Source organism: Xiphias gladius, chromosome 24, assembly GCF_016859285.1.
Source record: "Xiphias gladius isolate SHS-SW01 ecotype Sanya breed wild chromosome 24, ASM1685928v1, whole genome shotgun sequence".
Classification (NCBI taxonomy): Eukaryota; Metazoa; Chordata; class Actinopteri; order Istiophoriformes; family Xiphiidae; genus Xiphias; species Xiphias gladius.
This window is the reverse complement of record NC_053423.1, coordinates 14,099,931-14,125,811: the sequence shown is the minus strand read 5'-3', so window position 1 is coordinate 14,125,811 and position 25,881 is coordinate 14,099,931. Positions and strand designations below refer to the sequence as shown.

The 25,881-nt window shown below is 38.5% G+C and overlaps 1 long non-coding RNA gene across 1 annotated transcript; it reads right to left on the bottom strand.

Annotated features, from left to right (window-relative positions):
• On the bottom strand, nt 1–25,853 carry LOC120786181. Its single transcript, XR_005706670.1, has 3 exons — nt 25,701–25,853; nt 12,584–12,752; nt 1–1,667 (listed from the first exon to the last, which is right to left on the bottom strand). It is a non-coding gene; the product is annotated as an uncharacterized LOC120786181 (long non-coding RNA).
• Between the last annotated feature and the right edge of the window lie 28 nt (nt 25,854–25,881).

The following is a 25,881-nucleotide window of genomic DNA, read 5'->3' as shown; positions in this document are numbered from 1 at the left end:
TGTTTAAAATGTTGTCAGTTATGTCAAGCATGCACAATTTTCCTCTAGGTTATGACACTTTTTGTCAAAGCAAAGCCCCATCTATTGTAAGAAAAACAAAATATTTCAACTTTAATGAAGGAATATACTATGACATCCAAGGTATATAAGCAGATATTATCTGAAGTACATTTAGGTCTTAAATGCAGTATTTCATGCCAAAATACTGTGTATCAATGTAAGAGGAAACGTCATACTGATTGACACAAGGATAACATAAACTGGATATAAACTGGATCCTTGAAAATGCTATTTTAATGTTTTAAACATATCAGAAATGCTACATAATGAGCACTAAATTGAAATTTTCCACTGGCTCTACAGTACCATAACATAGACAGCAGATGACGACAGCATTGTCATATAAAATTGAAATCACACTCATCTGGTTCTCCACTTGTGTTCCTAAACACAGAAGCAAATGTCAAATGTATGACACTGTTTATGTACATGGCATGTGATGAGACACCCAGGAAAGCTTCAGATCTCGCGTCAGTCACATGTTACTAGTTAGACGAATTACCCACATCCAAAAGCTGCATGCCCCCACCACACACACTGACATTTGGACTTCATTTCCACGGGATGCTTTGGTAATCATTCCATTTTGATTCAAGGATAGCATAACTTCCAGTGTTTTATTACTGTATGCTGAGCAAATATACTGAGGCTCCATTTCTCTCTGTCATAACTGGATTTTTGGATAAAAAAAATTTTTTTTTGGACTGAATGTTTTTATTTCACTTGTCAATTGTTAAAAGTAAGAAACAGCAAGCACTAGGAGACATAGGGTTGTAGTTAAGACAGGTACACACTGGCCTGTAAATTACTGGTGTAAATTCAAAGAGCCGTTGTTTAAATCTCACTATGGAAAGTTATTGAAATACCATACATGTTAACACAAGTGAAAAATATCTTCTCTTGAAGGTGCTCTTTAGAAGGGCCCTTAACCCCTACACTCCTCTAACAGCAGCCAAAAGGAGAAAACTGCTTTGGACTAAGTCACAATACGTGTGAAGATAAATGGTACTGACAAAGAACAAATGTTTATTCAACCTTTCTTAAAAAGAAAGAAAGGAAAAAAAAATCCCATTCCATTTCACAAGGATAAATGTGTGAACACCATTGGCAGTTAAAATGCAAGCAGAAAAATGGAACAGAGAAATGAAAAAGCAGGATGTTGGAGGCATAGAATCAGATCCCCAGATTCATGTCTTTGGCTTATTGAAGCATTACATCCACAGGCATCATATTCCCCACTCACTCTGCCTGTTGCTGTAGAAAGCTCATAGGGAAGTCAACTCTTTCTTATTACCATCCCCATAGACTGTGTGTGAAGAGGCTGTATAAAGATTCACTCAGTCAGATAGGATAAAGTCAGCGTTCAAAGCAGGGGAGATTAGGAAAAGGAGTGTGTCTGTGCATGCTCTCATATTAGGCGAGGAGAAAACATATTATTCATCAGACTCAAGCAGAGTGTGTGTGTGTGTGTGTGTGTGTGAGCAATATGACGAAGCAAAAAGAAAATGTGAAAAAAGGGGGAGGGAAAATTGCCCCTCAGGCTCTCCATGCGAGCGGACTCCATCGTTTCTTTAGCCAGAGAGGATCTGTCACAGTGTATCCCAGTTCTGAAAGACACAAGGGAAGGTAAAGGGAAGAATGAGTTTGGGGACGGATAACCACACGTTGTGTGATTGTTGTTGATGTGAAGACAGAGGTTATGGGTACACTTTCCGCAGTGATATTAGACATGTTCCTTCTAATTAACCCTAGTGGGATTTTGAGACATACGCACACACACATCTCCAGCAGTAGAAAAGAATTAATTCAATCCATAATTTACCCATCACACTTGAAAAATATACTTTAATGTGACATTTTAAATGGTGCAATGCAATATCAGTACTGGACATGACAGAAAGTTACATTCGTGCAAGGAAAATGCAACATGATTATATTCTCATATTTGGATTTTGTCTAATATTTCGTGTCAAGCTGGATTCCTGTGTCGTCACTCATCTTCTTAAGTAACCTATTAGTTTCTCTGTCTTGATCAACCTAAGTAAGTAATATTTATACTAGATTTGTCTGAAATAAAAATATGATTAAGGGTAGTGCACTAAAAGTGTCAGCTTTTTCAGTTTAAAGAACTGCACTTAATTTAGTATGACAGAAATTTTACTTAATTTTAGCAATTATATATATTTCCATTTCAACTGCACATAGGCAAAATAAAACAAGACAGCACATATGTGAACCTTATTTGTGACACTACCTATGTAAACCAAGACTTGAGTCCAAAGTGGTTATTATCTTTTTTCTCGTTGGCTTAAGGAGTAATGTGAACTTGGGGCCCTCTTAAACCTGAGCAGTTACGTGAGAAAGTCAGACACAAAGACAATGTTGGATCAGTGGATTTAAATAGATCATTGTTTCCATCTAGTGGTTTGATGTTGTAGTAGGAGGGTTCTTTTCAGCAGCAAGGGTGTAACAAATTCAATGAATCTAGAAGAATAACTTCCCGAGGCAGCACAGTTTGGTAAACACTGCTGACTCTCAGCAAAACAGTACATATGTGCACTACAGTTTGGTTCCTCGTAGGTTAGAAGACTCTAAATTATTACCAGGTGTGACAGCGTAGCTGATATTGTTTTCAGCTTGTGAGTTTGTGTGTGTGTGTGTGTGTGTGTGTGTGTGTGTGTGTGTGTGTGTGTCATCATGGCAAAATGTGGTCCTGGAGACACGGAATATAGCGGGAACTACCACAGAGGTGCTTATGAGTACTTTGGCAGGTTTTTATGTGTCTGTCGGATATCGCAAGATGGTCTCTGGTGTTGTGTAAAAATGCAAGACTCTAGAAAAACTATTTGTTTGAGTAGGCTGAGGGTTTATCTTGTCTACTATGGGAATACTTTTTCACAAGCCAAATAATGACTTTGTTAAGTTTTAGCTGCAAATGCAAAAAAATATTCATATTTAGGAAAGGTTGGCTTAAAGGAGCCTTGTGGAGTTTTTAAACACTAGTGATGCTATGGGGCAATGTTCTTCTGAGTCTGTTAATTTGTTCTCATGCGTATGCACAAGGACGCACACAAATGTGCATGCGTGTGGCACAATACACAGTCCTACAAATGGCTTTACACTATGTCACTGATCTACAGTTGGGTGTAAAGCTTCAGGCAGAATTGCTAAAGCTTTGGCAATTTTTCAGCAAAGACTGCTAGCGAGTAAACATTGATTTAAACAATGCAAATATCAAAGGTTTCCAAAAACTCTACCTCACAACTCCAACTTTAAATTCAATCTAAGCAGTACGTCGTACCTGTAATACTGCAACGTAGCCTGAGCATTTTTTCCGAAACAATTTCATAAGAAGGATTTCTCTCTGGGATAACAAGTTAATAAGCAGAGCATTGACTCTTTCCCTCTTCATACTCCGCATTTTTAAACACATTCAGCCTCAATGTGAGGGCATACTAAGATACACATCATGCCGCTCCCCTTCAAAACAAGCAGAACTTCAGCTATGTTTTTACACTGAACAAAGCATTTCACGACATGGTTAAGCTGTGCACTGCCCAACAAACTTCGCCAATCAAATACTTTGAACACAGCTAACAGTCTGTCCTGTCTCCTAATATGAGCAATTCAGGCCTTTGCTTTTATTCCCTGATGAGGGCAGTATAGCTTAGTAAAAGACTTTCTCTTCAATCACGTCATCGGCCTAGCTTCTCTCTCTTTCACTCTCTTGCTTACATATATAATACAGGTCTTTTACTAAGAATAATCATGCCTCTGCCTGGATCGATGCATTTGAGGATATCAACTTTGTAAAGTAGTACACACTGAAACATCTTCACAGCCTCCATGTTACATCCTACAGCCTTTTTTTTTTAAATTTTAATGCAAACATAAAGAGCATTAATAAGTTATGATTTTTAAATTACAAGGTATTTAGACGTGGTCTTTAAATCAAGATAAATACTGCTCTCACCACAGGAAATACATATTTAACCATGACCTCATTTTGAAGAACAGTGTTTCCTCTGTTTAACTGTTCCTTCCTGGCTAAAAATAGAGTTCATTCTAAATTTCTCATTTATAGGATTAAACATTTACCACTGGCCTGTTGGTTTCGTCATGAATAAGTGATGAAACATGAAACAAGGACAAGATTACTCCAATGAGATGACAGATTACATAGCTAAATAAAGCATAACACACTCTCTCCATCTCTGAAAGAGGTGAAATCTACATTACATCTGAAATGTATACTACTACTTGTCTGTTTCACTGACCTAGAAATATCCTCCTGACTCAGTGAACTCAGATCTAAAGTGAAGCTTGCACTGTATCTGTCAGAATGGACTCGTGTTTGGTGTTCATTCTGGAGAATGCGGAGGAGGAGTACCTATTCAACTGCAATTACTCACATTTTGAAAAGAAAACTTTTCAAAAGTAATGGTGAGGACGCTTGGGTAGAGGCCCAGCTGCCTTATATACTCTAGAAAAGATGGAAGGGAAGGTTGTGGATTACTGTTGTTGCTAGAAAAAGATGGTGATGGCAGCAGCTGAATTATGGCTTTGTGCTGACAAAATCTGAACTGCTAACTCAGGTTTGCTGTGAGAAATTGCTGCTCTATGTCCAGCGCTTGGAGGTGTTGTTTTTTTTTATCACCTTTGCACTTAATACTTTCAAAAAAAAGAAAATTGATCAAATTGAAAATACTCATCATCAGGAAGAGAGAAACCTAAATTCCAGTTGTGACTACACTTTCAGTGAGGCATTAATATTAAAAGATCAGTGTTAATGAATTTTTGGTAAATTGCATGCTTGTTAAAAAACCGCTGCCTCAGGTTTGCTGTGAGAAATCGCTGCTCTATGTCCAGCGCTTGGAGGTGTTGTTTTTTTATCACCTTTGCACTTAATACTTTCAAAAAAAAGAAAATTGATCAAATTGAAAATACTCATCATCAGGAAGAGAGAAACCTAAATTCCAGTTGTGACTACACTTTCAGTGAGGCATTAATATTAAAAGATCAGTGTTAATGAATTTTTGGTAAATTGCATGCTTGTTAAAAAACCGCTGCCTCAGGTTTGCTGTGAGAAATCGCTGCTCTATGTCCAGCGCTTGGAGGTGTTGTTTTTTTATCACCTTTGCACTTAATACTTTCAAAAAAAAGAAAATTGATCAAATTGAAAATACTCATCATCAGGAAGAGAGAAACCTAAATTCCAGTTGTGACTACACTTTCAGTGAGGCATTAATATTAAAAGATCAGTGTTAATGAATTTTTGGTAAATTGCATGCTTGTTAAAAAATGTAACTGTTCCACCAAAGACAAATTTAACTTACCTTCCTACTTACACAGCACATGCATGAATTAAATATCATGGTTCCACAAATCGGCCTAAATAACTTCCCGAGGCAGCACAGTTTGGTAAACACTGCTGACTCACAGCAAAAAGCACTAAGATTTGGTTCCTCGTGGGTTGGGAGACTCTAAATTATTACCAGATGTGACAGCGTAGCTGGTATTGTTTTCAGCTTGTGAGTCCGCGTGTGCACGTGTCATCATGGCAAAATGTGGTCCTGGAGACACCGACTATACAGGGAACTACCACAGCGGTGGTTATGAGTACTTTGGCAGGTGTTCATGTATCTGTCAGATATCGCAAGATGGTCTCTAGTGTCACGTAAAAATGCAAGCATGAGAAGCCATTCTCACAAAAAGTTATTAAAGTTACCACTTCAGTCCAGTACTCTGACAAATTGTGTGACCTATATGTTTGGTGTGTGGATACAAAGATCAGAATAGCTGGTTGCTTTGGTTGCTTCACTACTGCCAGTAACCTGTTTTAGTAAGTTAGGTGATACAACTATCCTCTGAACACCATTGCTGAGATGTTAATTTATGTATTATTTGATATAAAAGCTGTGGGAAAACTAGGACACCGTGCAAATCTGTGATCATGTTTACAGTAAATCCGCCCTTGCCAGTTCATTAAGTGACAGCTAATAGTTTATTGCAACTTTTTAGCCAAAATTTTGCAAAATTCCCAGGCACATCTCTCTATATTACGTACTAAATATTAGACTAGAATCTAAAATTACCGCCTCGCGGTTGGTTGCCTCTGCAAGTTGCAGTTTACATCTGTGTCTTTCCAGACTCATATAATATATGTAGTGAAGACTTCGATGGAATTTAATAAAAAAATTAGTAAGTTTATTTACAAAACATTATGACGTTACAGTGAGGCTGACATTTAGACCTTTTGGATATAAAATGTCATCACTTCCATCCATTTATCCTGTTTGATATTTGTGTGAAATGTTGTCATAATCGGTGTTCAAATTCTGATTTATGGCAAAAAACGTGTTTTGTGAGGTCACAGTGACCTTTGACCTTTGACCACCAAATTGTAATCGGTTCATCCTTGAGTCCAAGTGGACATTTGTGCCAGATGTAATGAAATTCCCTCCAGGCATTCCTGATATATCATGTTCACATGAATGGGACAGACGGACGGACGGATAACCCGAAAACACAATGTCTCCAGCCACAGCTGTTGCCGGCAAGGAGGCATAAAAATGGATTCCTGGTGACTTGTGACTTAACTTGTGATGGACTGACCGATCTGGAATTTTACCTGCCATTGAGGATTTAACAGTCATTGGTGACTGCGGGTTCAGATGACTCTGGGAGGGATCACATGGAACATGCATTCACTCCCAGAGCTGATTTTCCACCTTATTACATGATGTGGTGAAGCATTAGTTAGATGTATGAATAGTTCATTTTGTTACATATGCACAACTTAGCATCAGACTGAAACATGAAATTGCAATTATATATACTGTTAGATAAAGCAGCCAATAAACACTGGTTGGCAGGTGCTCTCCAACTAGTGTCATCATGACACACGCTTGATCTTATATTATCCCATGGTCTATTTATCTATTAATTTTCTAAAACCCACTTATTCCTAATCAGGGTCACAGGGCCTGTGGCAGCATCTACTGGGGAATGGCAAATAAACAGATCACCAGTTCATTACATTGCTCCGATAAGTCAGTGAAGTCTAAACATTTTCCGTTATAAAGCCATCGGTCTGAAAATCCAGCAGGGTTCACTATCTATTGCATTATATTTCTTTCATTCATTCTTCAATTGCCAGTGAATCAGCACAGCCGTTCCACTTTAATTTGTAGCTGCATATACCAAACAATAGTGGCCCATAGGGGAGATGTACATTGGCACTTTAACACAATGTGAAAAGATTGTTATGTGGCCTTATGCTTTGTTGAAGTCCGCATTGCATATCACATCCCCCTATGGGCAGCAGTGTTGGCAGCTGTCATAGCCACCAGGAAATGTGCCAGTTTGGACATGAGCCAACACAACACGTCAGAGAGGCATAGCACAGCATAGCATAGTATAGCACAGTTACTGTCCCTTCCTCCAAATGCAAGGTGACCAAGTTGTTATATCAATACATACATCAATATGACATGTTGTAATAATGTGGTAATAATGCAGCAGACCTTGGATTCAAAAGCAATTTTAATTCTTTGCTGCTTAAAACACTCTCCAGGAGGAAGAAAAAGATTGTGGAGCTATTTCTTTGGGCACACAGACTAGATATTTTGTTAATTAAAACAGCTGTCAGCTCATACTTTATGAAGATTGGCAGCAGTACCTCTACTAATAGTAAACTTTGAATATCTCTCCAGCATTTTTAGTTAATTTGATAAATGTCAATTCTTTTTATTATTGCACAGTTCTACATTGAAAGAATTCCCTTGAAAATCTTCATTTACATCCCCCCAAAAAAAAAATCTGAAATAGACTGTTTCCTGCCAATTTCTATATACCGTATTATTAAAACAGCAGTGTCCTAACCACTAATTTACAAAACAAAAGCTTGTCTATGCCTGCATAAGTATACTTTATACTTCCATATTCCCCAAGAAACACAGACGCATAACAACTATGAACAAAAAGAGCCTCTGTGTTTCTATATGCCGTTAATGCCAAAACCAAAAAAGACGCACTGTAGGAAAATATTAGTTAAAGGATGCCACACCAATACTGCATAATGACAGTAACAGCCAGAGACCAAATCCTATTGATCTCATTGACAGCATTTATATCAGTAAAATTCTGGACAGAAATGAATTCATTTCAATGGATTTGCTTGCGCTTTTGCATAGTTAGAGTTAGGGTTAGAAACAAACATGTTTCCTTGAATTAACTGTGTTAGCTTATCGACTGTTTAGCAATCATGAGTTCAAGTACTTACTGCATCACAAAGCTTCCAACACTAACTACTTCGCAAAGACACTAATTAATTTCGCTGTGCCATGCGCTCAGACTATCACAATTTTACTGTTGTGTCTTTCAGTGTTTACAATCAAAATATGATGAGGTTGTTGTTTTGACCAACATATAACCCCCTCAAGCACATTTATGGTAGCTAATCAGCAAATTAATATGGTTTCCTGATTTAATAACATAAAAACAAAGGCATGTAAAGGTAACAAAATGAAATTAATGATAAATAGTCATAGAAAAAAAAATTTGTATAAAAGTGTGGAGGCTGTGTACTGCCTCTCTCACCCATTTCAAATTCCTGCTCCATTTCTCCCTGATGCTCATCCAGTCATGAATATTTCTCCCTCTCTGCCTCTCTCCCTTTCTGTCCTAAGGCAAGGTGACACAGAATGCACTGAATAAGCTTTAATGCGTATCCAGACACAGATTGTCAGTTTTGAACTCTACTTGTCTGACCATCTTTTACATGCCCATCAGCCAGCGTTAGAGAACTCTTATCCTAAATTGATTCTGTACATCAAAAATCTATGGAGAAGGGCATAGACAAGCAGGGACTGACAGCAGACTTGAGAAGTACTTAGGGCATGTAAAAAGAGGCTAGAGTGGGGTGATAGATAAAATGGGTGAGATATGACGGTGGTGTCTTGTTTAGCTGGAGGGCAAAGGTTTACATTATAGATTTTCACGTGTCTTTGCACTTTACCCAGTGTCAAGGCAGTTCTTATGCTGATGTGTGCCTGTCTCCTCATCCTGCTGCTGTAAAAGCAAGTGGTGATTCTCCTTTGGTTTGAGACGTGTGACTGAAGGTTCTCAAGCTTAATGCTGGCATAAACTAATGTGGTATGACAAGGCCTTAAAGCAATAGACTGACCTGTTACCTGCTCACACACTAAAATAAGAGTGTCAGCTAAATGGCTCAAAAGGTAAATGTGAAATTCTGAAGTTTCTTGAGTGTGCTTTAGCAACAGATCAAAATCTGATTATTTATGGACAAATCTTACACTTCTCTTTTTGAATCTTATGCATAAGAATTTAAGAACTGTCAAGGCTTATGTTTATCTTATTTTATAGTCCCTGTATTTTCCTGCATGAATAGGTAGTGATATATGCTGGATGTCATTGAAGTAGCAGTGCAAAGCGGATTGTCTAAAACACAAAGAGAGAGCTGAAATTTTGGCAATTATAAAAATTATTGCAACACTGCTGTCTCTAGCTTTTATAAATGAGTTATTTTGGCAGTAATGACTTTGTCCCACAATTCAAATTGTTGTAATAAGCCACGCTTGGCTTCAGTTATTCCAGCTCTAGCTAATGTGTTTCTATGGATATCTGTTTTTGAATAAACCTCTTTTGAAAAGCAGTTTAAAGGGATTCTGTTTGGAGATGGAATTAGAAGATACTGGTCCAAAACACCCATCACCTCCAACACTGAGAAGGATGCATCATCTAAACTATTTAAAGTGAAGGAAAACGTTTCAACTCCAACAAACCAAACAATGTTGGCTGTTGAGCTGCCTGCATTATAGGCAGATATTAGACAATGTGTTGATTTCTAATAACTAATCATGATTATTTATTGAATGCTGGATAATGGGCATAGCGTTAAATAATTTACATGATAATTACATCACAGGCACATGTTTATTAGTTACAGTCTCTTGCTCAAGCAATGAGTTTGGGTATATTGGTCACATGTTTATAATGAGGAGATAGAGATGCACATGCATGCAGAGTCATTAACATACTCGGTTTAGCAGGATTTAACGTTTATCAGATACTATGGCTACAACACAGACATTCTTACATAAGTCACTGATGACATGGAAGTTGTCAATGTGCCACTGATTCCACTTTATCTATCCAGGCTAAATACACAGGGACTATACACACGGGAGTGGGGTAGAAACATTACGAAATAATGTACAATTGATTACTATATTGCTGAACAAATTTGTGATGAGTTAGTACTTACTTTTACTTTAGCTTTACATTACATTCATAACTGGTACAGATCTTAAACTTACACATTTATTTCATGCCAAAAATCCCGTCAAAATTTGAGCTGCTGTTTTAGATCGGTTACAGTTCAATGTGAACAATACGTCAGGATGCACACAATGGTAACATTGGAACAGGTGTAGCACAGAAAACATCGGATCTTAAAACTCACTATTCTTCTCACAGACTTTGTGAGACATGACAGCTCTGCAGGGTAAAGAAGCAATTAACAAGGAAAACGATTAGGCTGATTGAAGCAAGACAGCTGCAGAGAATAAAAATCACATCAGAGTGGGAGAGATAGCAGGAAGAAAAACTTCAGACAATGACTTTGTGACACAAACTTTGCACACACACACATACACACAAGTGACTGATTTCCGCCAGAGCCTTCGGGCCTGGACCATGGCTGCCTGTAGAGATAAACCACCCTGCTATCTCTTGGAGATTTCTCTATTTTATAAGTTCCATGAAAGCTGTCGCATGCGTTTTTGAAGTCGGCATAATGTGTGCCTTACTTTCGCTTGCATGCTTAAATCTATCTTTGTAGTTCACATAGTTCATTCTTACCTTCGGTAACAACCAGATTGCTGTTTTTTAAAAAGTTTTAGCAAAGCTTTCCAATTACCATACATGTCTAGGTTTCAAATGTGTTACATATGGACAAAAATACACTGGGAAAAAGACAAAATATGGATTGATTTGCCTACTTCCTGCATTTCTCTGCCTTGCACTTAATGTTCTTTAGCTGACAGTATCCTACCTGGTATGGTGACAGCCCATTTATTCTGGAGGCACACAGGTATTTTTCAGATAGTGAATGCACACTTTTATAACTGCACACCTGGGTGAGGGAACAGGTTTCCTAATAGACTGCTTCAGCAAGAAAGTGTTTGTGCTGATTGTGTGATTGTGTGTGCAGGGGAGTGTGAGCGATATTCCAGCCACATTTATCACTCACATACACTGATACTGCTAAGGGATGCGCTACAACTGCTAAACTGGAAAGATCAAAGTTACAATTGAATTAATGTGCATTTATAGGTGGCACTGTGGCAACTCAGCTCTGCTAAACAGAATTATGAAAAATGTTATGCTTAGTATTCATTACATTTTATCCTTCATAAATTAACTTGGTAGAATAAATGATAAAATTCTAGGCATTAAATCAAGTATATGAGTGCAATGGTAGGTGGTTGGTTATTGATAATCCCATCGCTTGACCTAATTCTCACCTTGGCATTCAGAGCAAAATTTGAGCGAGCCCCTTGGATTGTGTATGAATCAGTATTTTCATGGTTCTAGCCTTGTGTGTTATGCTAGATCTTTCTGCTACATCTTTCTGCTACATATGGACCTAGTCCAAAACGTAGCGTAGACATAATAAAACATCCAGTTTTTTTCCCAAAATGATCCAAAGTTAGACCATACGAATTATTCATAAAAGCTCACAATTTCCATGCCTAGATACTTAAAGGAAAATCTTAAATTCACTTGGATCTGATTTTCACTTTCCCAAACACAGTATTTACAGCTTTAACTTTTATCGCGTGATGACTTGAGAGAGGGAGAGCTACTATTTTTTCAGTGGAATACAACCTAATAATATTTTTCTATATTGTCTCAACAGTCACTGGTACATGATATGCATCTTGTTAATTGCTGTTTAAAAAAAATATGGTGATATCAACAAATTGTGGATCACCAATTTGTTTAATGGTTTGCTTGGAAGTCCTTGTCAACTTGCCAGCTGAGGAAAAAGGTGACCAAGGTTTATTTATTAACTGCCTGTTTTCTGGTAGTCATCAGTTGCTGATAAATAGGAACTACATCACGTGAAATGGACCAATAAGAAGCCAGTTGCAAGGTTTAAATAATGGAACCCAGGCATAAACCCTACTATCTAAATCTTTTACACATTATGATAGAGAAACGGGTGTTTTGTGGATATATTTATCATAACCCTGGTACATTGCTCTCCAGTTGTCCATCCTATGTTTATTATTATTATTATTCTGTAAACTTCAGTAACCTGTCACTTCAGACAGAAAGCCTGAGTTTTTGTTTTTTTTCTTCGTCAGCTGACCAATAGAAACCCTCATGGTAAGGTGAGATTTTTGACTATGAGTTTATGAGGGCTGTCCAAACCTAACTCTTGGTGAAGCTACAGCATCATTTGGGATATACATAAGGTACAGGTTAAACCTACTTATTGTAGTTCTCTGAAGACCTGTTGGCCACATCCTCGAAGCAGACGGCCAATAGGGTTGCTATGATATGAGACAGCCCATGTCTGCCAGGCAATTTGGCCCCATCTGGTCTTTTTCCTCTCTTCACTTGAGTGTTCCATCAGTCCAGCTCTCCTCTGCCATTTGATCCTTGGTGTCGTAATGAGAAAGACAAGGCATTACGCAACTCTGCCTAAAAATAATATCAACCGCCTCTCACAAAATTTCAAAGCAATAGTCATGCTTTTCCTTACATACTAAGATGAAACATATGTTTTTTATGCTTGTAAAACAGAAAAATTATTATTATATAAAGCGGTGTTCGGTGAATTGGCACAAAACATTATTTTATTAGCTCTTACTTCTCACTACAAGAATGTATCTCATTGTTTTATTTATAGTTGCTGTTGAAAGTGTTCAGCTTGGATGCCAGAATCTCCGTTGGGCAGTGCATGCAACTTACTCTGAAATATACACTGTTCACCGAGGCGTGCAAAATGAGTACAATGGGGAAGATGCAAATGTGTCTAAAAAAGCCCCAACTGAAGTCAATAGGTACGCATGCACACACAAGCAAGCATGGGCAAGAAGAGGAGTGCTATGCCTGTGAACCTATAGACTTGTATGAGTATCTTGTATGGAATAGGCAGAGTTGACCTTGTGATTCTCTCACACATAACCTACTTTAGTCTCATAGGCTATATGACCAGTCTGCCTAACGCAGTAAAGCACCATAAAACCACATTCTAGCAGACAATTGATGTCTTTTTTTTTACCTTCTAAGAACGCGAAATCAATTTAATAGAGGAAATTTGATAAGATATGCTGTGCTTCATTTTTCAAATCTTTCATGGTTGTCTTCTGTTTTACTAAAATTCATTAATGAGAGTGAGCCCGTGTAACTTTAAGAAACAACATTAGTATTATTTATCATTCAATTGAGGGGCTGAATGGTCTAAGCAATAAATGTACCCATCCTCAGTTCAACACTCAGCTGGTTTTGCTACTATTTCCTCTCACGGTCAGGTACTGCACAAACAGAGGTTTTTATTAGATAACTGATTGAGCGACTTTTGAAGTCTTCTCTACTTGTGCTTGCTTACTGCTGTGCTATGGCACATTTGTTTGCTGTTTTTGGTCCCATTCCACTCTCTCGGGAAATGTAGGTAAATTCAATATGCTGTTATTCAGTAAAAACCACTGGTTGCTATAGTTCACTGAAAGGTACATAGGCATGCTTTAAACCCTAGATTATACTTGAAATAGAAAAGAAATAACTGAATAACTTTAGGCCTGTAGACATTTAAAAACACACATTTGCTTTTAGTCAACAGCTGTCTTTTCTCTACCTTTACAGGACAGCTTATTGCTTAGCCTTATCACATAAAGCATGTTCAATAGAGACATAATGGAAGCACTTCGGAGGTGAAATTAAGTTAGTTCATATTTTATGTATTGTGTCATATTGGTTAGTTTTTCCCTTCTGTGTCAAACATCTGGCCCATCCGACTAAGGATTACAAGACACTGCCTTTTAACAAAGCATGCATCTTCTTGAAATATATATACAAAACCAAAAGAACACACATATTCTTAATATCTCTTCTATTTAGTAAACTGCCCTGTCTCAAACATCGCATGCATCCTTAGCTCTATTGCTTTACTTACTATAATTTATTGCTAGAGCTACTGCTATGGCTGTTACATATATACATGCAAGTTACAAGTTAGATTTCTTTACAGGTGAAAATCAGTGTTTATTAATGAATAATGACTGCTGCAATGACAGCAACAGTTTGAATTGTTGCATGCTGGGAAACTAAAATGGCTCCCACTCAATTCTGGCCAAGGACATAGTTTCCATCCAGGATACAGAATTTATCCACATGCCAACAAACTCTTTCTAGACTCTGCAAGATAAATTTAACACAGCATACCAACCAAGGAGCCAAACTAATGTTCTCAAAACTACCCCAATGAGCATCAAGAAAGCACAGAACATTGACCCAAGATCTGCAAGAGCTGTCACCATGTGATTAAGACATTTCTTTGTCTGTATAATCTGTAATAATTACTTTTAAATGCTCTATTCCTCAGTGATGTCTTCTTTCATCTTGATCACATCATAAAACACTGTGAGCTGATGAACTGGGTTGATTCATTAGTCTGACACAATATCTGCAATTGCTGTAACAGTGTGTGAATTGACATATAACCTGAAACCATTTACTTAATTAATTTGTTTGGTATTGACCTCTTTTTAATCTTGACCAGACCACAATATTTCATGATATAGTTAAGTGTGATTTATGTTAGGAAAATTGAGAGAAAAATATAGACAAGTTCCAAAGGAGAGACTAGTCAGCTCAACTAGGCTGTGTTAGGTAGAATCAAAAAACATTAAAAAAAAAAAAAAAAAAAAAATCAGACACCTAAAACACTGCAAGGGTTGCTATGACAACACATTGTCATCTGATTTGTTCTGACCGCAAAAAACTTTTCCTGTGCTAATGTTATTACTATTCTGTGTAAGCTAATTAAATACAGATCAGTTAACCCTTAAAACAAGGCACTTATTCTGTATCATGCAGTTTGCAAAGTTCAGTAATATCTAGCAATGTGGTTCCCTTTTAAAATGTGCAATATCACAGTCTAACATGGCCTTTTTTTCGCTAGTGTTGCTTATGAAACTGGAAATCCTCTCAAGGCATGTCATGAAAAATGATTTCCAGTTTCACAAGAATGTACGCAGAATTGTAAAACCAGAAATGGACCATCATGGCTTATCCCATGTCACACTGAACCATAAAATAGGATTTCTGCAGGGATTTTTTTTACCCTTAAATTAGGAATGGCTGACTTTGTTCAGTGTTTCCATTATATCACTGATTGTTTTTCTTAGAAGTACTATTGTTTTTCTCAGACATTATTAAAATTAGTCCTCTTCAGCAAAAGTTGAAGGCAAACTGAAGATACCATGTATAATCGTATACATTATAAAATCCATTAGACTTGCCATACTGTATATTACAAGCATAATCTCTTCAAAATGTAGTCAGAACACAAATTCATCTTGCTGTTCACCCACATAGTACTAATTAATTGTTTCACAGAGGCATTTATATTTTTAGTCCCCCCCCCACACTCTATATTTAGTGGTACTTATTTTTTATTGACCATAATGAGAGACTTAGATCAGTGACTGGTATTTAAGCCTGACTTTTTCACATCAGAACAGCTCAGGCTTCCAGGTCTTTATGGAGACATGAACTAAACATTATTAAACAAAGTATTTCAATTACTTTTTACACTACTGAACTGGGACCATCACATACGGTCTCACAGGTTTAGCTTATGCAGTGTAAATGATTAGAAGAGGTTAAGATGTAGCATCCAAGAGATACATTAGACACACAGTTGACATACTGTAGTTCCATGAAATATCTTATAGATCCATATTAACAGTCATAACATACTGTTCTCATCCTATATGTATAATGGAGTAGGGTTAAACATCAAACAAAAAATACATTTGTGTATATATATATATATATATATATATGTTTGGTTGCTGCCTTTTTCCCCCTTTACTGTCACAAAGTTAACACTTTTCCTTGGTTAAATATGTATAAACAGGCCTTGTCTGGGAGGAAACAACAGCAAACACGTACGAACACAAACTCAAATCAGGAAGGACTGGGGTTGGGAATTCAACTTGGGATGTACTTGCTGTGAGGTGACAATGACAGCTGCTGAGTCACAATCGTGGTTCCCAAAGAAATTGCATCCTCAATATACTCTAATCCTATCTTATTTACTTGAGGCCTGTCAAGAGGGAAAGATATTTTCACATCTCATTTTACATTCCTAAAGGAGTTACGATTTCACCCGAGACCCAGACAAATATTTACAGTATGTAAGTTAGTCAGACCAATCTTTGCTTTTCCTACCTACTGCATGCATTGATGCATGTATTTGGAGATTAGATTAAAAATTTTTTAAGTCAGTCAGACCAATCTGACTGATCTGACAGATCTTTGCTCTTCCTACCTAATGCATGTACAGATGCATTTATTTGAAGATTATGTTAAAATTGTGTTCATTACATAATCTAAGATAGGGTATGAAATCTTAATTCTTAAATCGTAAATCGTATTCTTGTTTAAAGAAGTAAATTTTGGTCTTCTTACAAGGGTTTTGACCAAGCATACAAGCAGTCCGACAGGTTTTAAGCAAGTTCCACCCATCCGTTCATTAACTATAACTGTTATACTCTGAGGGTCGTGGAGGGGCTGGAGCCAATCCCAGCTGACATTGGGTGAGAGGCAAGGTACACCCTGGACAGGTTGCCAGTCTATCACAGGGCTAACATATAGATATAAACAACCATTCACGCTCACATTCACACCAACAGGCAATTTAGAGTCACCAAGGAACCTAACCTGCATGTCTTTGGACTGTGGGAGGAAGCCAGAGTACTCGGAGGCACGGGGTGAAATCAAACTCCACACAGTAAGGCCCAAGTTGGCCGGTAGGTTTGAACCCTCTTGCCCTTCTTGCTGTGCCACCTTGCCACCCTAAGCGAGTTCTATTTAACCCTAACCAATTATTTGGAAGTCAATTTTAAAAGGTTTTTGTCATCTAGGTCGTATAATATATCATCAGTCAACTAAAAGGTTTTATTAGTTCTGATGAAGAAACTATGATGAAACCAAACAGATGAGAGAAGAAATCATCTTACAGCACAGCAAATCCAGTTGCTTCAGGCTTGCTGGATTTTCTGGGTGAGGATGGAGGAAGGGCAACATTAATGGGAATTATTAGTGGAAATTAGCCATGCAAATCTCTCTTTTAGCAGCAATGTCCTTTATGGCTTTGAGGCACATAATCCCCAGGTGAAGCTTTCGCCTACAATGTGAGTGAATTTCTGTTGAAGCTCGGTAATGTTAACCAGCCAACCAATTCTATGAATCTTCCAAGTACTATATGAAAAGCAGAAAACTACCCACTGCACTGCTGTCAGAAACGCCTATGTGCAGTCTACCATACTAGCATGGTGTCACATGAGAGTGTAAGTGTGTGCAGGTGACAGCAGGAACGAATACTGAGGAGTCTCTTGATAGTAATCTATCAAATAGTCAACCAGCCCTGTGCTGTAGCATAATGCCACCTTGGCATTCCATGTACATGTCTGCACGTGCACATACAAAAACATACGCACACAAAATGTTATGAGTCAGCATGCAGAATAAGCACATACACAAAAACCTAACATCAGCATGCAGAAGACTATGAGCACAAACGGTCAAACACATCTCACAGAAATCCAAAACAGCCAGTGATGTCACCAGATTACTTCTGGCAATCTGCAAAGTCTTTTGGTGAGAGAGTGCACGTGTCCAGGGCAGACTAATCTTGGCTGTCATCACAAACACACTGCTGGAATCATCAGTCACACTCCCCTTTATCCTCCACAGACAAGCACCACATACGCACTATCGACTTCCAACTCCAATTCATCATCCTGAGTCAAGTGTCCCCTTTGTTTCTCTGTGCCACTATCGGTGCTAGTTTACTTCAGCAAGCTCATACCTGAGGCTGAGTCAAATCTGCATGCTTTGCACCACACAAACACATGCAGTCCATACACGTGCAAATGATAGGATACATCTATGATATATGAAGAAAGCAAAGTGGGCTGGAAGGGTGGGAATTAACCCCCCTAATTCCCCTTTAATAGGGAATTACCTGCCCAGTATGTACACAGCTAAATCTATACAACATGGGTGATCACTCATCCAACATAGGCCTTGTCTGGGAGGAAACAACAGCAAACACGTACGAACACAAACTCAAAACAGGAAGGACTGGGGTTGGGAATTCAACTTGGAATGTACTTGCTGTGAGGTGACAATGACAGCTGCTGAGTCACAATCGTGGCTCCCAAAGAAATTGCCTCCTCAATATACTCTAATCCTATCTTATTTACTTGAAGCCTAGCAAGTGGGATAGATATCTTCGGGTCTCATTTTACATTCCTAAAGGAGTAATGATTTCAGCAGAGACCCAGACAAATATTTACAGTATGTAAGTTAGTCAGACCAATCTTTGCTTTTCCTACCTACTGCATGCATTGATGCATGTATTTGGAGATTACATTAAAATTTTGGTCATTACATAATCTAAGAGAGGGTATGAAATTTTAGTGGGCTTTAATTTGGGGGGTAGAGCATAATGGCTTTTCTAAAAAGCTTGAAATCAATTAGAATATAACTAAAAGGCCAAGGAGATAAAGCAATTACTGCCTGGCTGGCGTGCTAAGACCACAAAATTCCATGAGGTTACATTTGTCCTTTGGCAACTGGAACGTGTGTCCTCTGTTGGGATTTACTGTCCATCACTATGTTATGTAACTATCTTTGGGGAGTGTTCCTTCCAGCACAGTTTACAAACACACTTGTATGACGGAGGATGAAATGGGAAAGAGGAACTTGCCATTCTATACTTTATCCTTCTCTTGAAAACAGATGAAATACAAGTCTCTCTTTCACTCTTGCAGTCTTGTTGATTGCCCAGGTATGACGGAGTAATTACAATCTTGAGTGCTTCCTGCCAGAAAAGGTCAAGCTGCTGATAGTTTCTGGAAAAGCCAGCCAAAGACAAAGTCATGAAAAACTTAATGTTCAGTAGTGAAGGGACCAGGATGGAGTAGTTTGTGACAAAGAAAAATACAATTTCTCAAACTGAAAAACTCTTCTCTGCTTATTGACAGGTGACCTTACGTTGTTAAGCATCCACCTGTTATATGTTGATGTTATAATTGGGTATTCATATTTATTTGGCTTTTGTACATGTTCACTTGTTTCATACTTAAGTGTCACAACATAATGCAAAGATTAAAAAAAATACTTAAATGTAAAAACGATCATATATTTACTTTGATTTACGAAGCAATGCAGATTGATATAACTGATTACATATGGATGTAAAATGTATGCTTGTGACTTTTGCTTCCCTGCCATACCAAAAAGGAATATGACTTTAAACATTTATGTAACTCCATTAACTAATTCATCTAAGATGCTATCCAAGACAATTTCATAATGAGCAGATTTGATGATTTTAAGTTGTTAATGTTCAGGGTTTTCAGGAGCTTGGACTACTCTTTAGTGTTTCATAACAAAACTAAAAATAGGCTCACAGCCAAGAGTTTCTTATAACATTTGTGGAATGGCTAAAAATGCAGAATGATTTCTCCACAAGGATTAATAAAGTGTCACTTAATTTGTACATAACTTAAAGTTAATTAACTAGTAACAATGGATATGGAAACACTTTAAAGAAACAAATAATTGCCTGAATTAATTTACATACATCAGAAGCATAAATCACAAAGTTGTTACACTAATCTTAAGAAGACTAGCTGAAGAGTTAATTGCTTTGTTTTAATTGCTTTGTTTTTGCCGTAGAGTGATTACTTATTAGTCATCTAGTTGCTACTTATTCTCATATCAATACTCTGTAATGACTCAGAGATGAGGAGTCACACATTTAGTATATAATGATATGTTACCCAACAGGAATCACTGATCACTCACTACAAGACTGTGTCATCGTCTTTGGTTCATGTATCATTTGCCTCATTAGGAAGTTATTGGTGATGATGGGTTGCCAGTTTTGATGCTTCGGGGATGAAACTCCTGGCTAACAACAGATGAGGCTAATTTCTTCCCCTTTCCTCATTCTTTTCACATATGTACATAATGCCTTTGGAGACACTTTCATTCTCTCATCTTGTTTTTTTCAATTTTCGCCATGGACCGAATATACAGTATCAAAAATGTGCACACATAAAGAATGTAACTTCTCTGCATATTTCTAAATATATTTTTAGATATATGCATGACTCTATGCTTCAGCCTATACCAAGTATAAATGCATTTGTACACTTTGACTGAATTTGTTTGCCACTTACATGTGGTTCTAACAGGCAGCAATGGATTCTAACTTTGTCAGCAGAATATATGAAACATACCCTCATCATAAGTGCCAGAGCCATACTGGTAATTGGGAGTCTCAGCACAGAATACTTCATTGATGACTGAGTGAAACTAAAGGCAAAAAGCTAGGGTTAACTACCTGGCTGATAGTTCCAGTTTAATGCATTCAAACTGGCCCATATGTTTAAACTTCTAACTCCTACCGGTCTATCTTTCATACTCCTCCATTTCCATCCTCCTTTCTCAGCCTACTATTTCCCCAGAACTCCTTATTACAGTGATTTAGGGGCCACATACAGTCCCTGTCATGCAACTATTTCCATTCCTCCACAAGCCATGACAGCTCCTTAATGCCAATACGCTACAGTTTTGTACTGTTACGATAATCAGTCACAAGAATGAAAAAAAGATGAGCAAAAGAACAGTTTGTTTTGTTATGTTAAAAGACAGAATTAGTTAGCATGTTGTAGTAATAGCTTTGGATGTGTTTCCAAAAACAGGATGTAAGTGAATTAGAAATGAAAACATGGCAAGCAACTCATAAAATGCGGTGAATGACTGTTCAAGGCTTAATAGCATCAAAAAATAAAGTAAATAATACATAAACCAACAGTTTACATTTTGCAAATTATAAATCTATAGTGGCACAGTCAGATGTAATAGTATTGCTACTAGAGGCTACACATACATACAGTAATATATATATACCTAGTCATAGCCTTTAATTAGTGGTATTTCTGTTATGTAAAAAATTTGCTAAGCTGTGTGTATGTATGTTGAAAAATAGCTGCCAGCTATGCACAGAAACATTGACGGATGCCCCTATTCTGAAAAGCAGGAATAATAAGAGCATTTGTCATGTAAAATCTTAATTGTACAGCCACAAAATGTCATATTGCATGTGATGGCTTCAAAAAGTATCGCTTGACAGTCAGAATTTGAAGAGACTACATTATTTTCCATTTCTTTTATCTGATAATGTTGTAATGGAAGGCTGTAAGATTTGGGCTTTAATTTACAAAAAAAAAAAAAAAACCCACTCAATTTTCTTCAGCTGAAAGACTGTTAAAGCACTTTGGAAACATAGTTACTCTGACAGACATCTTGAACTACGTTTACAGAACTCCCATTATGTTCTTACTCACACTAAACATGCTTTTAAAAGACTTAAAATAAAAAAACCCATTTTTTAAAAAGTCAGTAGAATTAACTAAAGACTGCTGGCACACATCGAGCATTTAAAATTTCTTTAGTATCTTTATACAAACATTTTGCTTTACTTGTACTGTTCTGATGCAAAATGACTTTAAATCCTATTTTCCAAAATTGAGCATGATATGACAATGTACTGTACTGTAAGTGTCCACTTCCAGCATCATTACACACTATTTACCTGTATTTGATAAGGGATTAATTCTCATAAAAAAAATAAAATAAAATAAAACTTAAATCACAAAAAAGACTTTTATTCATCAGTACATGACATATTCTAGATCTTCCTTGCCTCCCATACATGGAACCAGCCATGTATAAAAAAAGTTCTCTGAGAGACCCAGAAAGGAGGAAAAATAAACATCAACACTATCTGTGCAGTACTGTGTTTCTGAAAATAGTACTTCTAATTAGTTAGTGACAGTCACTAGATTTGCATCAGCACACAGCTTACAGTTTACACAGTCATCATGCAAACCTTAAATACAGATTATTCAATGAAATCTAGGCCATTTCTATATCACCAGTCATACTAACTAATATTAGATTATTATAATAACCAACGTACTAATGCTTGCAGTAACCAACCTAACTTGATGGGTGCATGATATAAAGTCTGCCCCATCAAAGGCAATCAAACCTCTAACTTAATAGGTCAATCCATCAGTTTTTTGGCTTCGAGAGAGCCAGACTCCCTCTGCCAGTTCTTTAGTTCTCTCTGACAGCTTCCATTCTGCCCGGTAGCGTAAATCATCCTTCTCTTCGCCTGAATCTACCAGCTCAATCCTCAGGAACATTTCTTTCTCCAGGATCACTGAAGCTAACACAGAGTCTGTAGTTTGTCTGGTTCTTGGCAACATGGGGGAAGAAAAAGAAACCCTGCAACGAGGGGGTGGACCACTTTTAACCCCTCTGCTGCTGACTTCCTCTTCCTCATGTTTCACCAACGTCACTTCTCTATCATCTGAGGTAGATGCACTTTTAGAGCTCTTATTGGTTGATTCCAAGCTAAGAGACGACTGGGTGTCCTCTGATTGGTCAAGGTCCACTTGGTAGGCTAGTTTCCTGTTACCTTGTCTGCTGATGGACAGACAAGGAGGCCATCGGAGGGAGAGGCATCTTGTCATTGCCAGCCATAATTGTTGAGGCCTGAATAAACCTGACCTTGGTGTTTCATTTGTGTCACAAAGGGTGTCCTGTTTCTCCAATCGCATGCATTCTGCTGCTAATTCTGTCTCCGCCAGCTCTGTGACAGGTACTCCATTAGAGTTCTTTGGTGACAGTTTTTCTTCTTCTCTGTCCTCCTTTGGTGACTGTAGCTGCTGATTTTCTCTGAAGCTGGAAGAGCTACTGAACCTCGGACTCCTCTTCATTGCACTTTCTGCCTCTGCATCTGAATCTGACAATGAATCTTCATCTGATGAGCATCCACGTGGTGAGAACTGCTCTTTAGAATCCTTTAAATTTGGCCGTTGATTCTCTTCAGACTCAGAGGAGCTGCGCGCCCACTGGCCTTTCCTCATACTTGGGCAAACAGGTCCACTCCTTTTGCTTAGGCTGTCAGCTGCCCAGTGCTGCTCTTCTTTCAACTTACTCGCCATAGATTGAGAGGGGTGAAGGACTGTAATCCAGGATACCACCACAACAACAACAGCCGCAGCAGCTCTGCTAGCATGGCACTTTCTGACATAATCTCTGCTTCAAGAGGCACAGCTTTGGCTGGGAAGATGGGCAGTGATGACGCTTTGATGTCATGTGCCCACATGCATGCGCACACACACACACACACACACACACACACACAGAAGCCCCTGCATGGCTATGTGTTCACGCTCCAGTCGAGTGAGCGGTGACTTGCCTCAGAGGGAAGTGATGTCACATTGCATGATGTCATACCTAGCCTAACCTACCAGGAGTCTGCAAAGGGTCTGTGTCTGTGCAAGAGCCCAGATGGTAAAAATAAAAGATGCCCTACACCCAAAATTGATGTACAAAAGTGGAGTCTTAAAAGATAAATTCTGTTTTTGGGTTTTCCCTATTTATCTTACTCTAGTTCTTCTTGCATTTATTACTACGGTGGTATTCATCCCAAAATTAGGATAAAGTCAAAAACTGACTCCAACCAGCTGTGTACCTGCCGGTGCTCCATGTGCATGTGTGGGTGCATTTCTGTGTCTGCTGCCTGTTCAGTGAGTAGCGGCAATCCCACGTTGACAGTGGATGATAGGTCACTCGCTGTCTTCTTTGCTTTTCCATTTATGGCTATGAGGGCTGCTCAGACTGCACATCTCTCTGTTCACGCAATGTACACCTTCTTACATCACCTCAGGGTAAAAGGGCACTAACCACTGCTGACCCCAGACTGGTTGACCCTATCTCACACAGAAACCCACACGTACGTGTCACAGCCTATAAAATCTGTTGAGTCAATTATCTGTGTGTAGGGCGCTGCATTTCATTGAGGCTTAAAGTCACTGGATTGGTCACAGATTTCGCAGTAGCAGTTATGAGAATACCTTCCATGAAATGTTACATTTAACATACTCATACTAGTGCTGATCAACAATGTCAGATGCAAACCACTGTTACATAATAACCTAATACGTCTGGTGCCATGGCATGCATTACATGCCCTAAAATCCTGACGAAATTTTTTGCTATGCATTTCCCCATCTCTTCCATCTTGCACAGTAAAAATGATGTAGCACATGAATGTGCTAATGTGACCCTTTGAACCAGTTCAGCGACAAACATGCCCCGCCATCGTTAACATCACGAGCAGTCTGGTCAAAATCAGATCACTTATGTTTTTTGATGTGAAGAATGAATCGATGATTTCAGAATCCTCAACAGACCAATCAAAGGTTCCTTGCAAACTTGATTTCCACAGATAGCATTTAAGTAACCGACAAAACTGAACAAACGCTAACCTACTGAAAACAAAACACAACGCTGCCCTTTAAATTCTTTCATGTGAATCAAAGATCTTCAGTGAGTTTTTACAGCTCATATCAGCATTCGTTTTTATCTTAACCAGCTAAAGAGACATAGAAACACGCACGCACACAATGCGTGTTCACGCGTGCGGTACGTAAAACGGAACCTCGTCTCACACCCGGTCTATTTAAATGCCTTAATACAATTGAGAAACTCCACCTGGGTCCTGCTGTATCTGAGTCACCAATGCTACGTCAGGAATGCAGTGGTAAGGAGAGTACAAAAATATGATGAGGCAGACTGCCTCTACTCTAAAATGTCCCCTGGCAGACAAACGCAGCGCCAGGCTTAGCACCGTGCCTCCCTAGTGTAAGTATGGATGAGTAGCTGCAGTTTTTCCGCAGCGTCTTCCGGCCTAGGCTGTCCCCCCCACCGAGGAAATTACAGCATTTTGTGGCTGAATAATGTATCATAAAAGAGTAGGTGTTGTACAAGCGGCTGAACACACACTGAATTATTAAATCTCTCTGTACAAGTCGGTGAAGCGGTCACTGAAAGTAGCAGCTTCAATTTATGATTACCGAGGCAGGAGCCAAACAACAAATGCGGTATTTCAGTAGCCTGGATGAAAAGGCCTTTCCCCCACGTTGATAAGGTGCAACTTCAGTTGAGAAGTGTACATTTTTTAGCAACGGTGTCATCGGTCCAAGGTCGCGAAGCAATAAGTTGGTTCAAGTATTACACGAGCTGGAATACTACGGAAAAAGTGGGACTGGGTTAGGAACACAGCGGGGCTGCTAGCATGAAAAATTGATTAAAGCTTTGGACAGAAACTGCAGTCTAGCAAGGCGGAATGTTTTCCCGTTATCACAGCTATTTCTGGACCGCATTCCCATACATTATTCACACAAACCGTTGGGGGGGGGGCGTGAACAAGCCATTAAACTCACCCCAAGGTGTCCGGAAGTTCGCTCCAATGTCTGATTCATTTGGAGCAGGTGAGGTGAAAGACGCTTTACGTCTATACTGCCGGCGTGCCAGATGAGGGCGCTGCGGACATCCTCACACGTTCAGGCACGGGCGCTGAGCTCGAGCCGGAGCAGCGGACGCAACGCGACTTTCCGATTGGTT